Raw genomic sequence first — 22,276 nt, 5'->3', positions numbered from 1 at the left:
CAAGTCTGCATGGAGTCCTAGTGCGTGTAGGCCTTGTGCCTCCAAGTTAGGTGCTGCAGAAGGAGGCTGGGGCTCTGCAGCCACAAGCACCTCGGAGAGACGTGCTGACATCTTTTCCTCATCCTGCAGTTCGTCCTGGGATTGTGAAGGATGGAGACCATGAAGATTATGTTTTCATCTCAGAGAGTTTTTAGGTGTTGGGAGATTCACAGGCTATTGGAGTATATTGTGGTCTACTGGAGGTCCTGACTCCTGGGTTCTCATCCAATGCTCTGCTGATTGGCAGTGAGACCTCTGGAGAGTCATACTTTTTGTCTGGGCCTCAGTTTTCCCATGTGTAAAATGATGGACTTGAGTTTATGTCAGGATCACTGGGGCCACTTAGAGTGGATGATCCATTTGGTATTGGGTGGAGTCCTTAGTCTACATTTTTAGCAGGACAGTTGCATGAGGGTGGTCTGAGGACCACATGAGGAGAAAAGCTTTGCTAGGTGCCCCCACAGTCAGTCTAAACTGATCTCCTGAGGACCAACAGGCTATGTGGGTTAGCAGGAGGTGCTGTGGGCAGTCAGCAGGTACAAGAATTAACAGGGACACCTCTTGCCATGAAGGGAGATAGGCAAGGATTTTAGTTCTTGAAAATGGATAGAACTTCCAGGAACAATTCCTCTTTTTACCTTGAGACTCTCTCCATCCTTAGTTGACCGAGTGACCTCACCTGTCTAGCCATGATATCTTTCTCTACATAGTCCAATATAGTAAGACCCAAAACATTCTCTGTGACCCCACTCTCCACAGCCGTCACTACAGGGATGTCTTTGATTCTTCCATTTCTTCCTTCACCATGTCTGTTTATCCAGGAATCAATCTTTCTTCTACTACCAGTTCTGCCAATTCAGAGAACTCTCCTGCTTCCTTGCATGTCTGTCTCCCACTTTTGCCAACACAGAGAACCCCTACTTCTATTACAGTCCTTGCCCTACCACTGCCAACAAAAAGGATTCTCATTTCCTCTGTTTATTGGTTAGGATTCAGTTCAGCTGTGTGAGACAGAAAACAAACAGTAATTGTTTGAATGAAATATAATGGAAATATATTTTCCTCTTACATTAAAGAGACCTGGAAGTAGGACATGAAAGGTTAGCAGGCTGCCCTGGATGCCAGGGACCAGGTTCCTTTACACAGAATTTTGTTACTTAACCATCTTCGACATGTAGTTTCAACTTCATGGTGTAATATAGCTGCTAGAGCATCAGCTATCACATCTGCATTCCAGCCAGCAGGAAGGAGGAAGAATTGAAGAAGGGCATTGCTCCTCCCTTTAAGGACATTTTTTTTTTTTTTAATCACACACACAGCCCTTTGATTATATCCCACTGGCCAGAACTTAATCCTGAAGTCATAATTGTTTATACAGGAAGTTCAGAGATGTAGATTTTGTTCCAGATGACTGGGAGCAGATATTGGGGGACAGCCATTGTCTGAGGCCACTGTCCATTAAGCTGGGTTGTTGAACTGCAGAGTTGGGAGCCTGAGCCCTGCAAGAGACTTTTCTCCCTTTCTCCACTCCTTCCTCTGATCCCTTCTGAAGGTTGGCTTAAAATTAATACTGATCCAAGTTACATAATTTCACATGATTCCTCCTTATACCTATCTATCCATCCTGTTTGTACCTTTTCCCTCATTTGCTAGTTTTGAGCATATCACGCAATTTTTAGCTTGTCTCTGGATAGTCTAATTTCACAATTGTTAAATATTTAACAGTTTACAGTATTTGTCATGCAGTTCATCAGACATCCTTCTGCTTCTTCTCACCCTCTTTCTAGCTGGGGTTAGGGTAGAGTGGTGTTTCATATCCTGTGCTCCAGATGGATTAGTTACAGACATCGGTACCTTTCTCGAGTTGATTTCCATCCATGAGCTGTACTGTTTCTGAAAGGAGTGAAATGTATAAATTCACCAGGAGTGCATTTTGCCCTGTGTTACCAATTATCTGCCCTGATGTCAGAACCCTGAAGGACTTTGGGATCCCACCTGACAGGGTTCCTGGTGTATAGACCCACTGCTTGCTCAGACCCTGGCTTCAGCCAACCCTGTTGCTGGTTTTAGTTTAAATATTAGCAGCACATATCTGGATGACTTCTTGGGAACAGCTAGGTTACACTAGGTACTACCTATGTTGGACACCCAGGGAATTCCTGGGGAAAAAAAAAAAAAAGTCCCCAGCTGCTTCTGCAGGTATCGGCCAGCCAATGAGAGCTTCCCAAAGCAGAGGTTCCATGGATGAACCTGGTTGTGGTTCCAGGGATGCAAAGCATTAGACACAGAGGGCTGCAGAGGTGGGAAGAATTTGTCTGGGATCCCCCACTGTGCCTGGGGACAGTGCAGGCTAGCTGCAAGGTTGGCCACACGGCCAACATTCTTGTGGAACTTGGAGCCCTAGGTGAATGTCTACAATATCGGGAATGCCAGAGCAGGTTGGTGAGTAGCTCAGACCCAGTGTTATTTCTATGTTAATGTTTACTGGGGACTTGTTTGCCAGGCACTAGCCTGAACGCTTTGCTAAAACACATCATCCCATTTAATGCCTGCTTACAACAATCAGGGGGGCATGCCCTATTATCCTTACAATTGGACAATCAGGAAACTGAAACTGACACCCAGAGAGGTTAAGTTTCTGCTTACTTTCATCCCTTGGTAAGTGGAGGCCCTGGACTTTGGATGAGAACTCTGACCTCGCGATAGGGTTGACATGCTTCAGAGCCACTCATCTCTTCTGTAACTTCCAGAAAAAGAACTCTTAGAGTCCAAGAAAAGAAAAGGGGTGGGGCGAGTCCCTACATGAACTTCCTGTGTTTCCTGAGACAACTTCCTACCTGTCTCCCACTCTCCCCTCCTCCCTCTCTTGTTCTCCATTTCTCTCTGTCTCAGGCCTCAGTTTGGGATCCTGCTTGTCATGCCTTCCAGCCCTCTAGGACCATGAAGACATTCAGGTCTGAGTGACAGATGCCCAGTATTACTCCAGCATTTTAAGGGGAGAAAGTAGGTAGGTGCAAGATGCACAACTGTTAGGGAGGACAGGTAATGGTTTCTGCAGTTTCCAGGGACCCTTTCTCCTCTCCACCTGGGACCTGAGACCTCCACCTCACTCCCATACCCAGCCATCTTTCCTGAAAGCAGAACATGGCCCTGTTCAGCCAGGCCAGGGCCTGAGGGTATGGGATGCCCAGCCTCCACCGTGGTCAGAGGCAGTTAGGCTGAGTCTTTCATCCCATCCTGGAGCCACAGGCTAGCACAGCAGTCTTTCAGCCCCTGACCCCATCTCTTTGACCCTCCCCTCACCACCTCACATTTCAGGGGCAACTTCTGGAGCTGCTTCTCCCTGCCCAGACCACCCCATTTCCTGGGGTTCCATGATTTTCAGGGATTAGGGCTGAGAAAGGAAGGGTACCCCTCCCCTAGTTCTTTCTCTGTAAGCCAGAGGGCTCTTGTGGCAGGGTCTGGGAGGGAGGACCTGAGATCCACCAGGACCCTAGGGTTTGATGACAGTACAAAGAATTTAAGTAGTGAGGTGGCAATAGTTACAGCCCCCAATGCCCCATCCTCTCCCTCCCTCACCTGAGGCTGAAGACTCTGATTCTTCTAGGTACACATCACTTCTTTTTATTGTCAAAGGGGCTGGGCAGGTATGTACCTCTTTTTCTCATTGGCAGCTTGTACTTGGGGGGAGTAGGGATGTGTCTGGAGGAGAAAGTGTAAGGGAACTAGGGAGCATCTAATTCTCTTTGTGATATAGGGAAGGCAGTGGCCAAGAGGCATCTCCCAGCTCTCTTAGAGGCTGGGGTTCTGCCACAATAGTGGAGGAGGGGCAGCATTGGGCCCCTGCAGGTATTTAACACAGGGCCAGGTGAGGGGCTGGGTGCCATGCCAGCAGGATTTGGGCCATTGACAGGTGGGAGCCATGCAGGAAGATGGATTAGTTTGGAGCATCTGGAGCTCTCTGGATCTAGGGCAAGACCCTCTTCCTTTAGTTCAGTTGTTACTTCCTACTCCCCTCTTGGGCACCTATACAAATGTCTGTAGTAAAGGTGAATGTGATTCAGAAATGAGAGCTGAAGGATTTCAGAAGAGTGGAGAGAAATTATTTCCTGGCTAGGGGATTTCTTTTTAAGTTACATTTTATTTATTTGAACAGTTAATGAACTCATAGAATTCAAAAGGTTCCCATCTTACCACTGTCTGAGACACCCATTCCCTGTTCCTAGAAACAATAACTGTTGGTCATATATTGCATTTGTTAGCAATAGATATCCTTCTGCCTCTAACCCAGGTTTTTACATAAATCGTAGCATTTATATATACTCTTCTTCTGCACCTTGACCTTTTTTTTTTTTTTAAACAACTGATAGTCAATTTACTAAAAAGGCTAATTTAAGCATCTGCAATGGTGACTTCAACCTTGACTCCTGGCTCAATATTGATGGAAGTTATTGCTTAACAATCTCAGAAGGACTATGCAAGTCAATGAGTCGCTTGTGGATCCTCATCTGAAAACGATCCCAAGTCTTAGAACCTTCAGCACAGGGAGTTTTTCTTGTAGTGATTCTCAGAGTCTTGGTAGGCATCCAAACTGATCCTTTCACTTTGAGATTCTTGTCCTTTGCACTTTTGATCAAGTCAGCACACACCTTCTTCAAAGATTTTACATTGCGGCTGGTCATAGTAATTCTAATTCGGTGAATCGCCACCTCTGGTTCCACAGGTGTCTTCCGATATCTTTAAAAGCCGTGACTGTGGCGCAGCTTCCTGACGGACTTGCTCCTCCGCGAGAGAGAACAGCAGTGAGTCAGGAGCAACAGCGAGCAGAACAAACAAAGCTCTGCTGAAGCTGCTATCGCGTCTTCTTCAAAGAGAAGATCTTTGACTTTTTAAAAAAATCTAACAGATTATTTTAGGGATAGTTCCGGATTGGTACATAGACTTCCTCATTCATCTTTATTTTTTTCCTTTTAAATGAAAAGCTGCATACTTTACATTGCCTGGGCATTAACACAACTGAATTTGCCCCCACTATCTCACTTCACTAAAATATGAAAGTTACTGGTGGCCTATAGTCTTGCCAACACAACTTGTTATAATATATATTTTTAAAATCATGGCTTATTCAAGAGTTGAATGGTGTTTCAGCATAGCTTAATTTATATTTCTCTTATTATGAGTGAATTTGAGCATCTTTTCATTTGTTTAAGGGTTCCCATTTTTGTTTTTTAGTTTACTAAGTCTGCTCTTTATTTTTTCTTCTGCTTTTCTAAGTACATCTTATTGTTTTGTAATTTGTGAAGCCAGATATTTAATTCATTAGTTTTTATTCTTATTTATTGATATAATTACTTAAATGCTATGCATTTTCTTCTGAACATCACTTTAGCTGTATCCCATAGGCCTTATGTGTATTATTATTATTATTATTTAATTTTCTAGATGTTCTGTAATTTTGGCTTATGCCACCTCTTTGTCTTAAAAGTTTTTAAGAAAGGGTTTTAAAGTTCTAGGTGATAGAATTTTTAAATTTTTTTTTAAATTGATTTTTAGGTTATTGCATTATGATCAAAGAATGTTGTTTGCTCTACCTTATTTCATTGACTGTAAGATGTTATAGTTGTAAGATGTGTCATTATTTATTTCTAAACTTTATTTTGAAATAGGTTTACAGAAATGTTGCAAAAACAGCATAAAGAGTTCCTGTACACTATTCACCCAGCTTCTCTAAGTGTTAACATTTTACATCATCATGATATAATGATCAAAACTAGGAAATGAACATTGATACAATACTATGAGAAAATCTATAGATCTAATTCAACTTTTGCCTATTGTTTCATTAATGTCCTATTTCTGGGCCAGGAGCCAATCCAGGATCATACATTCCACTTAGTTGTTATGGCTCTTTAATCTTCTCCAATCTAGATAGTTTCTCAGTCTTTCTTGGTCTTCCAGGACTTTGACAGCTTTGAAGAGCACTGGCCAGTTATTTTGTAGAATGTCTCTCAATTTGGGTTTGTCTGATGTTTTTACGTGATTAAATTAAAATTATTCATTCTTGGCCAGAATACTACAGAAATGATGTTATGACCTTCACAGTGCCTCATATCAGGAGGCAAGGATGTTGATATGACTTATTCACTTGTTTAAGGGGGTGTCTGCCATATTTCTCAACTATAAAGTTACAATTTTTCCCTTTGTATTATAACATTATTTTAAATACCACTAAGGAAGAAAGAAAAGTCTCACCAATTACATATGTAAGATACAGTCAATCGTAAGATGGACGCTCGTTTTAGAGACATCAACATGTAAAAAAATATATACCTCAGAACTAATGAAATACTGTATAATTCTTCTTTTGGAGATGTGGTTTTTTTTTTTTTTTTTGGCCTAATGCATGGTAAAGTTTGTAATGTTCCATTGGCACCTGCAAAAGAAATGTATACTCTGTTTTTAGGATACAGAATTAGTTATATAGATCTATTAGATTCACCTTACTATTTAGGCTTTTTATATTCTATTAAATCATTTCTACATTCATTTCTCTTTTTTTGGCCCTTTAGATTTATCATGGGCTAGGAGATGAATTAAAGTTTTCTATTACTCATGTGTTTCTGTCTGTTCTTATATTTCGTACCTGTTTATCTATAAAAATGTTTATCTCCTTGGTAGGAGACTGGGCAAAATGGTGTAAATGATAGAAGCTTTGCTTATCCCCTCTTATGACCACATCAAAGTTGAGACAGAAATACAGAACAAACAACAAGCAAAGCCACTTGAGGGTCTAGAGGAATAAAGCTGGGTGGGGGGGAGGAATGTTGATGTTTTGTAAATGTTGATGTTTTGGTGTTTTGTAAATGTTGATGTTTTGGTTCATAACTCATATCTTCATGCGTTATGTCATATCTTCATAATATATTGTTTTTACATATTGATATTTTTTTCTGGCTTTATTGAAATATGATAGACTGTTGCTTGTATTTGCATTGTTCAATTCAATGAGTTTTTTTTCAATTATAGTTGGCATACAATATATTAGTTTCAGCTGTACAGCACAGTGATTAGAGATCTATATAACTCACAAAGTAATCACCCTACTAAATACACTACCTCTCTTCCCCCCACATTTTCATTACATTATTAACTACTTTCCCTATGCTACACTTCACATCCCCATGTCCATCCCACAGCTATCTATTTGTACTTCCTAATCCCTCTGCCCCACCCTCACCGTTCCTCCAACTCCCCTTCTATTTAGTAGCCCTCAAAATATTCTCTGTACCTATGAGTTTGCTTCTGCTTTTGTTGTTGTTGTTTATTTTGTTCTTTGGATTCCACACGTATGTGAAATCACATGGTATTTGTCTTTATCTGACTTACTTCATTCAGCACAATATCCTTTAGGTCCATCAAGGCAATATCTTTTTCCATCCCTTTCTTTTAGTCTGTGTGTGTCTTTTAATCTGAAGTGAGTCTCTTGTAGGCAACATATGTAGGGGTCTTATTTTCTAACTCATTCAGCTTCTCTGTCTTTTGGTTGGAGCACTTAATTCTTTTCCATTTGAGGTATTTGTTGATAAATATATAGTGGTTAACATTCTTTACCTATGTTTTAGATATATATTTTTTCTTCTTAAAGAAGTCCCTCCAACAATTTCTGTAATACTGGCTTGGTGGTGATGAATTCCTTTAGCTTATTTTTGGCTGGGAAGCTTTTTTATCTGTCCTCGAACTCTAAATGATAGCTTTGTTGAATAAAGTATTCTTGGTTGTAGATCCTGAGTTTTCAACACTTTAAATATTTTGTGCCAAGACCTTCTGTCCTGCAAAGTTTCTTTTGAGAAATTGGCTCCTAGTCTTATGGGAGCTCCCTTGTAGGTAACTAATTGCTTTTCTCTTGCCACTTTTGAGTCTCTCTTTGTATTTAACCTTTGGCATTTTAATTATGATGTGTCTTGGTGTGGGCCTCTTTGGGTTCATTTTTTGGGGGACTCTCTGAGCTTCCTGACGTTGTATGTCTATTTCCTTCGCTAGGTTAGGGAAATTTTCCATCATTATTTCTTCAAATACATATTCAACTTCTTGTTCTCCCTCTTCAGGTACTCATATGATGTGGATGTTGTTACTCTTAATTTTGTCTTATAGGCTCCTTAAATTAATATTATATTCTTGGTTACTTTTTTCTTGCCATTCTGGTTGAGTGTCCTTGACTTCGCCATCCTCTATATTGGTGTTTCAATCCACTTCTTCCTCTACTCTGTTGGTTCTCTCTAATATACTCTTCATATCAATAATGTGTCCTTCATTTCTGGCTGGTTCTCTTTTATAATTTCCATTTTTATTTTTATGTTATTTATCTCTTTGTTAAAGTTCTCATTGAGTTCATGTACACTTCCCTTAATTTCATTGAGCATCTTTGTAACCAGTGTTTTAAACTCTGCATCTGTTAGATTACTTGACTCCATTTTTCTTGTGTCTCTGTTCTGTTCTTTCATGTGGTTTCTGCTTCTTTGTCTTTCCATTTTGGCTGCATTACTGTGTCTGTTTCTGTGTACTAATCAAAGCTCCTAAGTCTCCCAGTTTTATTAGTTTTATTAGTGTCTGTTTCTATGTACTAATCAAAGCTCCTAAGTCTCCCAGTTTTATTTTGTGTAATAGATGTCCAGCAGCACAGTCCTGAGAGGCGCTCAGCTACAGGTCAAGTTTAGCCCCAGCCAGTGCCCCACCAAGGCCACCCGTTAAGATTCAGCAAACAATCCACAGATGCTGTGCTTACAGTTGCCTCAAGAAGCTATGCCAGAAACCAAGGCCAGCTGCCACCAGTGTGGGCCTTCAGGTTTGTTCAGCAAGTGGCACAGGACTTGCTGAGGACACAACTGGATATGTCTTGGGGGAGGCAGAGTTTCAGGGAATCTTCTGGGCAGAGTGACCTCTGTTATCTAGTTTGATGAGTCTCAGCACTGCGTCCACACACTGGGAGTGGGGAGGGCTCAACAGAGGAACAATGGATACCTCCAGCACTTCTACCTGAGAGAAAGCCTCACCTCTGGCCCTCACTCTGACAACTCAGTGTCCCCCTGTAAGTCTCTGGTGTCCCCTGAGCAGCAAGTCCAGCACTGGTTCTCAGAGTGAGCAGCTCCGTCATTGCGAAGGTCCGGTTGTGTACACGGCCCCTTTAAGAGGCATCTGCAACTGCCAGCTGCCACTGCTGTAGCCTTTGTCTCATTCAGCCACTGGGGACCAGGCAGCCTCACGTCTTTGCCCCATCCTACCATTGCAGGGTGATTTCTTATTTCTCTCCCTGGTTGTAGTGCTTCTGTTCATCTAGATCCCAGGTGACTTTGCTTGCTTTATGCTCTGTGTTTCTGTCCCAACCTTGATGTGGTCACAAGAGGGGTGAACAAAGCCTCTCTAATCTACACCATTTTTAGGTGCCTCTGTCTATATTGCTAAATTTTATTTGCTAATATTTATTGAAAATTTTTGTTTCTGTATTTTTGAGGGATACTATTCTGTAGTTTTCTTGTAATATCTTCATCTGGCTTTGGTATCAGTGTAATGCTGGCTTTACAAACTGAGTTGGGAGGTTTTCTCTCCTTTCTACTTTCTGGAAGAATTTGTGTAGAATTGGTATTATTTCTTCCTCAAATGTTTGGTAAATTTCACTGATGAAGCTATTTAGTCATATCAGTGCCCTGAGCTATTTATAGAGAAGTGACTGTGACACTATTATTGGCACTATTAGTATCCTTATGTTAGAATTTTTTAGTGATTTGTTTTTTTAAAAGGGAAATTTTATTGTTTAGAGCATTTTTGGCTTTATAGCAAAACTGAAGGGGAGGTACAGAGAATTCCTATGTACCCTCTGTCTCTACACATGCACAGCCTGCCTCATTATCAACATCCCTCATGAGTGTGGAACATTTATTACATTTGAGGAAACTACATTGATACATCAAAATTGCCCAAAGTCCATAGCTTACATTACAGTTCACTTTTGGTGTACATTTTATGGGTTTTGACAAATGTACAATGACATGCATCCATCATATGGCACCATATAGAGCATTTTAACTGCCATAAAAATTCTCTGTGCTCCACCTATTTGTCCCTACTCCTACCCCTAACTCCTGAAAACCACTGATCTTTTTATCTGTGAGGGAAGGAGGGCAGGGGTCAATAGCTACCTCCACAATTTCACCTTTTTCAGAATGTCATATAGGTGGAATCATACAGTATGTAGCCTTTTCACATTGGCTTCTTTCATGTAGAAATATGCATTTAAGTTTTCTTTGTGTTTTTTTCATGGCTTGATAAATCATTTCTTTTTATCACTGAATTATATTTCCTTGTCTGGGTGTACCACAGTTTATTATTGACCTACTGAAGGACATCTTGGTTGCTTTCAAGTTTTGGTAATATGAAAAAGCTGCTATAAACATCCATGTATAGGTTTTTGTGTGAACTTAAGTTTTCCACTCCTTTGGGTTAGTATCTTCTTAGGCTCTCTCTTCTGTCCCATTGATCTATTTGTCTATTCTTTTGCCAGTACTACGCTGTCTTGATTACCATAGTTGTATAGTAAGCCTTGAAGTTGGTGAGGGTCAGTTCTTTAACTTTATTCTTCTCCTTCAATATTGGATTGGTAATTGTGGTCTTCTGTTTTCCTCTATAAACTTTAAAGTCAGTTGGTTGATACTGACAAATTAACTTGCCGGGATTTCGATTGAGATTTCATTGAATCTGTGGATCAAGTTGGGAAGATCTGACATCTTGATGAAACGAGCCTTCCTATCCATGAACATGGACTATCTTCCCATTTATTTAGTTCATTTTTTATTTTGTTTTTTAAAAAGTTTTGTAGTTTTCCTCGTATAGATTTTATACATATTCTGCTGTATTTAGACTTAAATATTTCATTTTTGAGAGATGCTAATGTAAATGGTATTAATTTCATATTCCACTTGTTCATTGTTAGTATATAGGAAAGTGTTCGAATTTTGTTTATTAACTTTGTTTCCTGCAACCTTGTTGTAATTGCTTATTAGTTCCTGGAAAGTTATTGTTGATTTTCTACATAGATGATCATGTTATCCATGAATAAAGACAGATTTCTTTCTTCCTTCCCAATCTGTGTACCTTTTATTTTTTTTCTTGTAGTATTGTATTAGAGTTTCTAGTACGATGGTGGGAGAGGACATCTTTGCCTTGTACCTAATATTAGTGGAAAAGCTTTGGGTTCCCCACTACTAAATTTAATGTTAACTGTAGGTTTTTTTGGACATTCTTTATTAAGTTGAGAAAGTTCCTCTCTACTCCTAGTTTACTGAGAGTTTTTTTTTTTTCAAATCATGAATGGGTGTTGAATTTTGTCAGATGTTTTTTCTGCATCTATTAATATGGTTTTTCTTTTTTAGCTTGTTGATATGATGAATTACTTTAATTGATTTTTTAAAATTAAATTTATTTATTTAAATTAGTTTCAAATATGCAGTACATTGGTTAGACATCTATAATGTTCATAAAATGATCCTCCTAATTGCTCTCTCCCTCCTCTGGCACTTTACTTGACATCATATTAATGCTAACCACATTCCCTCTTCCAAGCTCCCCATGCCCAACTATCAACTACTAATTTGTACTTCTTTAACTCTTCACCCCATTCTCCCTCCCTCCCCTCTGTCTGTCACCAAATTGTCCACTATATTTGTGAGTCTGTTTTTGATTAGTTTGTTCTTTTTGTTCCTTAGATATTGCATATAAGTGAAATCATATGATATCTATCTTTGTCTGACTTATTTCACTCAGCATAATAACCTCTAGGTCCATCCATGTCATTGCAAATGGTAGGATTTCATTTTTTTTAATGGCTGAGTAATATTCCATTGTATAAATGAACCATAATTTCTTTATCCAATCCTCTTTTGATGAGCAGTTAGGTTGCTTCCATATTTTGGCTATTGTAAATTGTGCTGCCATGAATATTGCAGTGCATAGATCTTTCCGAATTATTGTTTTGTTTTTCTTTGGATAAATACCCAGAAGTGCAGTTGCTGGGTCGAAAGGTGTATTCATTTTTAATTTTTTGAGGAACCTCCATACTGTTTTCCATAGTGGCTGTACCAATTTGCAATCCCACCAACAATGTATGAGGGTTCCATTTTCTCTGCATCCTCGCCAACACTTGCTGTTTTTCAATTATTGATGATAGCCATTCTGACAGGTGTGAGGTAATATCTCATTGTGGTTTTAATCTGCATTTCTCTGATGATTATCATCCTTGAGCATCTTTTCAGACATCTGTTAGCCATCTGTATTTCCTCTTTGGAGAAATATCTGTTCAGCTCTTCTGACCACTTTTTAATCGGACTGTTTGTTTTTTTTTTTTTGTTGAGTTGTATAAGTTCTTTATAAATTTTGGATATCAACCCCTTATCAGATGTATCATTAGCAAATATCTTCTCCAAAACAGTCAGTTGTCTTTTTGTTTTGTTGATGGTTTCCTTTGCTGTACAAAAACTTTTTAGTTTGATATAGTCCCATTTGTTTATTTTTTCTTTTGTTTCCCTTGCCCAAGGAGATATATCTGAAAAGAAATTCTTATTAGTAATATCAGAGAGTACCATGTTGTTTTGATTACTGTAGCCTTGTAGTATAGTTTGATATCAGGTAGTGTTGATACCTCCAACTTTGTTCTTCGTTCTCAAGATACACTAGAACAGATGGACTTAACAGATATTTTCAGAGCATTTTACCCCAAAGCAGCAAAGCGATCTGCTGATGGTCGTTGCCTATGCTGGATCTATAGGTAAGTGGAAGAGACAGCGTTGTCTGCAGCTCTCGGTTATCCCCTATCCTTGACCTACGGCAGTTTAGCATAGGGACCAGTGCTCCTCAAGTCCTGATACTTCCTATCAGCTGCCTGTAAGTCTCTGAAACTGGATGAGCCTCTGGGTGATATGCGTGTTGAGTGGCGCAGGGACCCTGGGAGTCTCCTGGGTCTAGTGAGTAAATTTCACTTTGCCTCTGCAGTGTCAGTTTATGTGCCTACACTGTCTCTGTGGCTTGCTGTACAAGTTTCCACTCATAGTAAGGTCAACTGCTGCCTACCCTGGGCCTAAATGCGCTACCCCAGAGTAGGGGCAGCTGCCTATCAATGTGCAGTGGATACTTTGTGTACGTGATGGGGCAGGAACTCAGAGAGTTAAGGGCTGTCAGGCCAATACAGACCCCTGCAATCCCCTTAAGAGATTTGTAGCTCGTATAGGCAGCAGTGATCTGTCCACAACTGTTTTCTTCAAAATGTGCTCACTGTGCTAGCCAAAGTCTGTTGCCTGCACTAACTGCTCAACCCCAGAGCCAAGTAGGGCACAAGAGGCTGCTTGTTGTCAGTGGGCTGCAGGCACTTTGTGGCTTGGGAGAAGTGGGATCTCAAGGAGACAAGGTCCATTCGGCCAATACAGCCTCAGTTTTGCAGCAGCAACTGGGTGTTTCCGCTGTTAACCCAGATCACAGTGAGACCAGCTGCTGTCAGGAGTGTTCCCCTAGACTCTTGTGCTCCCCAGACACAATATTGCAACTATTGCAGGCAGCAAAGTTCTGCCTGCCATTGATTTCTGTGCAATGACCACCCTGTGCCAGCCAAAGTTTGTTGCCTGTGTAGGTTAGGCGATCAGAGGAGGGGAAGGGCAGGGCTGTATCAGTTCACCGTCAATGGGCTCCTGGAAACAATTTGTGGGTAGGGTGGGGCAGGGTCTCAGAGAGACAATGGCAGTCAAATCAATACAGCCTCAGTCTTGCTGCAAATTTGGTAACTGTTGCGAGTTCCCTCAGAAGACCCAGAACACAGCAAGACCAGTTGTTGTCTGAGACTGGCCCACAGGTCCCCAATATCCACCCAAGTTCATGTTGGCAGCAGTGATCTGCCTAACCCTACTGATGAAATGCGGCTCACAGCACTGGTTGCTCGCTGGGAATGGAAATGTAGCTTACTGGGCTGGCTGCTTTTGGTGGGATTGGAAAGGCCACTCACAATGGCCACCCCGCTGTGAATACTTGGCCCTGAATCACAAGGAACTGAGCTTGGCAGCCCTCCAACAACACCTGTCCCAGGCAGTCTGCAGGTTGGGTGGCCCAGGGTCTAAGAAAGAAATGGCAGTCAGATCAATACAGCCTCAGTCTTGCTGCAAATTTGGTAACTGTTGTGAGTTCCCGCAGAAGACCCAGATCACCGCAAGACCAGTTGCTGTCTAGGACTGGCCCACAGGTCCCTGATATCCGCCCAAGTTTGTGTTGGCAGCAGCGATCTGCTTAACTCTCCCAATGAAATGTGGCTCACAGCACTGGTCGCTGTTGCTGGGATCAGAAACGCTGCTCACAACAATGGCCGCCCAAGCTGTGAATACTTCACTCTGAATCACTCAGGTCAGGGCTTGGCAGCAATCCAGGAACAACTTCCCCGGCAATCTGCAGGTTAGGAGAGGTGGGCTGATCCCCTCAGACCAGAACTTCCTAATGGCTCTGTGGGAGGGGTCTGCACAATCAAGCTGGTGTGGTCTGTAGGTTACCCTGTAGTGGGGCCGGACTAAAGCACAATCGTGGCTGCCTTTCCAGCCCTCATTCTGACTCCAGGTAGTGGAGACTTTTTCAGAATGAATCCTACGCAAGCCTCAGACCCACCACTGGTGTCCTGGGTGAGTGTCCACAGGTCAGAAAGCATTTGCGTGGGTACTTCAAAGGGACATCTAGGGGCTCAGTCACCTTCCATCTCACCTGGATGGCTGGAAGCCTCTCTAGTTTCTACAGTCAGAGTTATTGGAATCTCCTCTTCTCCTGGCTGGTACCCTGTGCTAGAGAGCCCCCAGATAAGACCAGGACCCCCTTCTCCTTCAGGAGAGCCTCTGCAGCCTTGCTCTCCCTCCCGGTGATCCTCCACCACCCATGGGTGTGGGTCCAGCCAAATTCAGGACTTTGCCCCTCCTACTATCTTCGATGTGGTTCCTTTATATCATCAGATGTAGATGTTATGATTGGCTGGACTTCAGGTGATTCTCCACATTGATTATTGTAATTTCAATGTAGTCCTGGGAGGAGACGAACGCTGCTTTTACCTAGTCTGCCATTTTCCCTTTTCTTAATTGATTTTTTAATGTTCAATCAGCCTTGCATACCTGGGATAAATCCCACTTGGTTGAAATAATATCTGATAAATTACTTTAATTGATTTTTTAATGTTCAATCAGCTTTGCATACCTGGAGTAAATCCCACTGTGTATAATTATTTGTATACATTGTTGGATTCAATTTGCTAATATTTGTTGAGGATTTTTACTTCTATGTTCATGAGAAACATTGGTCTGTCATTTTCTTTTCCTGTAAAGTCTTTATCTGATTTTGGTATTAGGGTAATGCTGGCCTCAAAATGAGTTGGGTATTATTTCCTCTACTTTTCTTCTGAAAAATAATTGATGTAATTTTTTCTTTGGTAGAGCATTGATGTAATTTCTTCCTTAAATGTTTGGTAGAATTCACCAGAGAACCCATCTGGACCTAGTGGCTTTCTGTTTTTGGAAGGTTATTAATTATTGATTAAATTCATATATATATGAATTTAATAATTATTAATTATTCATATATATATGAATAATTAATAATTAATAACCTTAATCAATAATTAATAACCTTCCATATATATAATAGGTATATATATATATTCAGATAGTCTATTTCTTCTTGTGTAAGTTTAGATAAATTGTATATTTCAAGGAACTGGTCCATTTTCATCTATGTTATTAAATTTGTGGGCAAATAATTGTTCATAGTATTTTTCAATTTTGCTTTTAATGTCCATGAAATCTATAGTGATATCCCCTCTTTCATTTCTGATATTAGTAATTTGTGTTCTTCCTCTCTTTTTTTAGGCTGGCTAGAGGCTTATCACTTTTCTTGATCTTTTCAAAGAATCAGCTTTTAGTTTTATTGATTTTCTCTATGGATTTTTTGTTTTCAATTTTATTGGCTTCTGCTCTAATTCTTATTATTTCTTTCCTTCTTCCTTTGGGTTTAATTTGTACTTCTTTCTCTAGTTTCCTAAGAAAGAAACTTAGATGATTGATTTTAGATCTTTCTTCTTTTCTAATATATGCATTCAAAGCTATAAATTTCCTTCTAAGCACTGCTTTCATTGCATCCCACAAATTTTGATAAGTTGTATTTTTATTTTCATTTAGTTCAAAGTATTTTTAAATTTCTCTTGAGATTTCTTTTTTGATCGATATGTTATTAAGAATTGTGTTTAGAATTGGAAGTTGGCATGTGGAGAGGCAGATTGGGAGGGGAAGAAAAAAAAGAAATATGTTATTTAATTTCTATATATTTTGGTATTTTTCCAGTTATCTTTTTGTTATTGATTTCTAGTGTAATTCCACTGTGGTCTGAGAGCAGATATTGTATAATTTCTATTTTAAATCTGTTAAAATGTGTTTTGTAGCCCAGAATGTGTTCTATCTTGGTGAATGTTCTATGTGAGCTTGAGAATTAGTAATATGCTTTCAATAGGTTGGTCAACAATGTTTTATTAAAACCCATTAAACTAAATTCCCTGTAGTATAAAGTATAAAAGTAGTACTGGACTTGGTAATATGTTTGAAAATATGGCATTAATCACATCACAAATGTAAAACTAAATTGTAAAAGCAATATCCAGCATAAAAAATGTTACACAAATGCTACCTATAGCAGTTGTTCAGTGATCCAACATTGTGTACCACAAATCAAATTTTCTAGATATCTATGTTATAGCATATCTTTTATCTTAAATTTTACTATTGAATAAAATGTATACTGACACATTCACTAAGAGCAATCATTCTATAGATACTTACATTTGCAGTTAAAGAAAGAATAGTACTACTAAAATAAAACTCCTAAGCACAATCTTTAAGATCACCGACGGAGAAAAGCCAGTTTTACTTCCCAAAACATTCCTGAGGGGGCAAAAGCGTTTAGTAGGATCATTTGAATTGGAGGTTGATCTAGACATCAGTACAAAAAAACAAAAAACAACCCAAGCCCAGCAAGAATTGAGATTCTCCTAAGCCAAATGGAGAATTATGCATTAACTTCTTAAACAAACAAACAAACAAACAAACAAACAAACAAACCCTAAGAGAAAACTTGTACTTATAAATACATACTTTTACAGAAGTAATTTTTCCAACCAGAAAACAAAATACCCAAAACAAGAGTTTGGAAGCAGCAAGACTATAAAACTAACAGGAAGTAAAAACGGAATGGCTACTTATGGCCTCTGCCACTCAGCGAATGGTTTTTTCAATTTAATTAGTTTTGATCCAAAGCTTTAATCATGATTTAGGTGAGTGTTTACTGTTCAATATTCTGTTGACAATATAAGTAGCAGGCCAATTGCACCCTCAGTATTTATAAGAAAATAATAGTTGTCCTGGACTGAATGTATGGAGTAGGCTAGTATTAACAGAACTTCCTAATTCACCAGACTCTAGGAAGAAGACTGAGTAAGAGAGAAGAAATAAATGCCAGGGCAAAAGTATGACTCAGTTTCCCTCTTTGATATCACTTTGTTGAACCTTTAGAAAAATCCTGAAGCTGACCTTATATGCAATCCTCAGAAATCAATTACTATGTGAGAAATGTTTGCACAAGCTTTCTGTGAGTTTTTTTAAACCCCATAAATCCATATATGGTGGCATTCATTTTTCTAACTTAATGTAAGCACTTCTCCTAAGAGGATAAATCCTATACTTAAATTTATTAGGGTGTTAGTCTTCATTAGAATCAGAAACAATAACATATTAAGTCATACTACAAACAGAAATTGGCAAGTTCTCACTCCCTCCCCCGCAATTTCTTTTCTCGAGCTAGAGTTTTTATATTGAATCACAAAGCCTATGATGAATTTATAGAAACTATACTAAAGCAGTGGTGATAAATGAAACTGTCAGTAAAAAAGTTAAAAACAAGACTGGCTGCCACTTGAAATGCCACTTAGTAATCTTAGGTGAACTAAGCACTTGATTGTTTTTGGGAATCATTATGCTTACATAAAGCAAACAAGGAAGGAGAAAAACAGAGTGAAAAAAGTGGGAAGAGAAGGGGATTGGGAGAGAAGGAGGGAGGGGGGGAAAAATAGAGAGGGAGAGAGGAAGATAAATAGAAAAATTTTCACATGGAACAAACTTCACATGGAAAAAGAAGTTTTAAAAATTGATTAACATTTTACCCATGGCATTCATATATCATAAACATACTATAGACATACAGATGTCCGACAAGTACCTGAAAAGGTGCTCAACATCACTAATCATTAGGGAAATGCAAATCAAAACCACAATGTGATATCACCTCACATCTGTTAGAATTGCTATTATCAAAAAAAGACAAGAAATAACAAGTGTTGGGGAAGATGTGGAGAAAAGGGATGCTTGTGCACCATTGGCAGAATGTAAATTCATTCAGCCACTATGGAAAACAGTATGGAGTTTCTTCAAAAAATTAAAAATTGAACTACCATATGATCTAGCAATTTTACTTCTGGGTATTTATCAAAAGAAACAAAAACACTAACTCAAAAAGATACCTGCCCCCTCATGTTAATTGAAAAATTATTTTTAATAGCTAAGACATGGAAACAATCTAAGTGTTCATCAGTGGATGAATGGATAAAGAAAATGTGGTATATATAAAATAGAATGTTATTCAGCCATAAAGAAGAAGGAAATCCCGTCATTTGCAAAATCGTGGATGGAACTTGAGGGTATTATTCTATGTGAAATAAAGAGAAAGACAAGTACTGTGTGATCTTGGTTATGTGAAGAATCAAAACAAAATTTCATTGATACAGAGAACAGATTGGTGGTTGCCAAAGGTGGAGGGTGAAAGATGGGCAAAATGGGTGAAGGTGGTCAAAGGGTACAAACTTTCAGGTGAAATGAATATAATGTTATACGTCAATTATATTTCAATAAAAACAAAACAAAACAAAATAAACATACTACAAGACATTTAAATAACCAACAAAAACATACTGTCAATCTTGAAAGTATATTTGGAGACATTAAACATATAGTGCCTATGAGGATAGGGTTGAACACTTTGTGTTTTTTTACATATACATTTGTAAATGTTCTTTGTATATTACAGATAGTAACCCCTTATCTGTCATTCACATTGCAAATAATTTTTCCCAATTTATTTATTTTTCTACTTTGTATTGTTTTGGTACCTTTCTCTCACACACAAAAGGTTACTTTTTTATGTAGTACAATATGTAGAATTTTGTTTTTATAGCTTTTGGGTTTCTCATTTTGATTAAAATAGTTTCTTAACATTTCCCCTGGAATGTTTAGGTATTTTTATGTCTTCGATTTAATTTGCTTTAAAATTTAATGTTGGAATATAAAGATCAAACTTTATTTTCTGCTATGTGGATAGCCAGTTTGTATTATAAATAAACCATTCCTTCATCTGAATTAAATTCCATCTTTGTTGTATATTAAAATAATTGGATTTATTTCTGGCTTTTCCATTCTGTTTCATAGGTCAATTGTTTATTCATATGGCAACACCATACTGTTTGGATTATAGTAGTTTTGTAGTATGTTTTAAATACATGAAAATGAAAGCCTCACAATTATTTTTCAGTATTCTAATATATTCTTACAGAGTATTCATCTACATAAACTTTAAGGTAATTATAGCCATTTAAAAATATTCGATCCTGTTGGGTTCTAAATTAAAATTGCATTAAATGTGTACCTTAGTTTTAGGGAACTTGACATATTTTTGTTGTAAAATCTTTATACTCAAGAACTTGGTACAACTTTTCCATTTGTTTAGATCTTGCTGTATGCCCTCAAATAATAACATTTTATATATTTCCTCATGTGAAATATGTTCTTTTTAGTTAAATTTGTTCCTAAATATTTTTCCATTTGAGTTTCTATTGTAAATGGAATATATTTTTTCAGTTTCCATTTCTAGCTGGTTCTTTTTAGAATGGAGAAAATTATTTTATATTATAGCCAGCCACCTTATCAAAACCTCTTAATATTAGTAATTTTCTCCCACTAGCATCTTTGGGTTTTCTAATGATATAACAATTTCATCAGCAAAAATTAGGGCATTTAACTTTTTCTATTGTTTATGCCAAGTATTTATTTTTATTTTTTGCCTTATTACTTTAGCTAAAACTCCCAAAATAATGTCAAAATAATAATGGCAATAGTGAGCATTGCTGTCTTGTTTTTTATTTAAAAAAAAAATAGCTTGAGTATTTGATTATTTAGAATGTGCTATGTTACTGTCTATTCCTTTAAATTTTTTTGAGAAATATATTATGCATAAAATTATGGAAAATATATACACACAATTAAAAAATAATAATAAAAGAACATCCATCTACTCACTACCCAGCTTAGAAAATTGAACATCACATACTTAGAAACCCCCTGATGCTTCTCACTACTTACATACACTTCCTTCTTTTATGATAACTGCTATCCTAAATTTTTTTTTTACGTTTTTCCCCCTCTTTAATCCTCCCCCTGCACCTTCCACCCCTGACCTATGGATGTTGCCATTTCCCTTTAAGAACTGGATCTCTGAAGGCAGGGCAGCTCCTCCCATAAGTTCACAGCGTGCACCCGGGGCCTGGTGCACCTGGGGCCTGGTTTGTGGCTCCACCTGGGTGCGAACCCAGGACCTTCTGCATATAAAGCGGACATGCTAGTTATTACACTATGGAGCTGCTCCCCCTAAATTTTGTATTAATATGTACTTTGATTTTCATAGCATTACTACACACATATAAAATCTTAAAATATTGTTTATATTAGCCTTTAAAATTCATGTAAATGGAGTTGTACTATAAATATTTCTTCGTGAATGATTTTTATCCTTAACATTACCCTATTTCTTGATTTTAAGATGTGAGAGATCATGTTCTACCATCTTCCATTAGTACCAAAATTCTCTTCATTACTGTCTTATTTCTTCTACAAAGTGTCCAGAAATATACCAGTTTTTACCATCTTGGGTTCTCATATCACCGTATATATTGATGCAGGTCCCAGTGTTGAAGGTACCTCTTTCCCTTTTCAATAATCACTTCCAATACTTTTGTGAGCATGTTTTCAAATCTCAGTTCTAGACCCCCTCCCCCTTCTACCATAATCGCAGTGTTCCTTTTCTCCAGCATAAGAGATTCCTCTCCTTCACTGTGGGTCGTTCTCCAACATCCTTGACTACTAGGGTTGGGGTTGGGGTTGAGCTCACCAGCACCCCTTCTGACCCTCCTAATTCTACCATTAGAGGGACCAGCTCCATTAGCTTTGTCTGACAAGCACACAAAAACCTACCACTGGTTTGATCTTGTCCACCAATGTCATTGATGGATCTTGATTAGCGTAAACCATTACTACTGCCAAGATCCCAGCTGTGGTAGGTTGTGTTATTGTTCGACATATTTGTTTTCCCTCCCTGTGGTGAATTGTACTTTCCTACCCCACTGATATCAGGCTTGGAATCAGACCAGTGCCTCTCCCTGATAAAGGATTTTATATCCTCATATTGTCAAATTCTGGGACAACCACGTGACTTGCTTTGGACAGTAAAACATGGGTGGAAGGGCTGCATGTCATCTCTGGAAAGAAGCTGTAAGAGATAGCTTATGGTTTTGCTATCTGTCATTTCTCACTGCCACAAGACTTTTAATGTTCCAGATAGGAGCTGCTCCATCAGCCTGGGTATCCAAGTGAAGATGACATAGAGGACAGCAAAGACTTTGAGATGGGCAAGTAGTATGAGTGAGAAATAAACCTCTACTGTTGTAAGCCACTGAGACTTAGGAATGTTTGTTTTCTCAGTATAACCTGACCGATATACCAACCATCACTGGCTTCCACTTACCTCAAAGCCAAGTACCAGCTTTTCATCTACCATTATGCAAATTGATGCCCCCCCTACCCCACCCACCATGACTTCATAGACCATTCTGGTCAGTACCACAACTCCCACCACCTCACACCATCAATAACAACTGCAACCACAACTTGCATCATGACATAGTGGAGAGGATGGCGAGCACACTGGCCTAACATTCCCAGCTACCCTTGACCCACTCCTGTGGGGAGAAGGAATGACCTATTCCTGGCCTTATTTTCAACATCTTGTCCCTAGTCCTTGACATTTGGTG

The 22,276-nt window shown here is 38.8% G+C and overlaps 1 pseudogene; it reads right to left on the bottom strand.

Annotated features, from left to right (window-relative positions):
- Window positions 1–4,400: 4,400 nt before the first annotated feature.
- Window positions 4,401–22,016, bottom strand: LOC111746528 (annotated as a pseudogene).
- Window positions 22,017–22,276: the final 260 nt, after the last annotated feature.

This window comes from Pteropus vampyrus, unplaced genomic scaffold, assembly GCF_000151845.1.
Source record: "Pteropus vampyrus isolate Shadow unplaced genomic scaffold, Pvam_2.0 Scaffold193, whole genome shotgun sequence".
NCBI classification, from domain to species: domain Eukaryota; kingdom Metazoa; phylum Chordata; class Mammalia; order Chiroptera; family Pteropodidae; genus Pteropus; species Pteropus vampyrus.
This window is presented reverse-complemented; position numbering and strand designations above follow the sequence as displayed.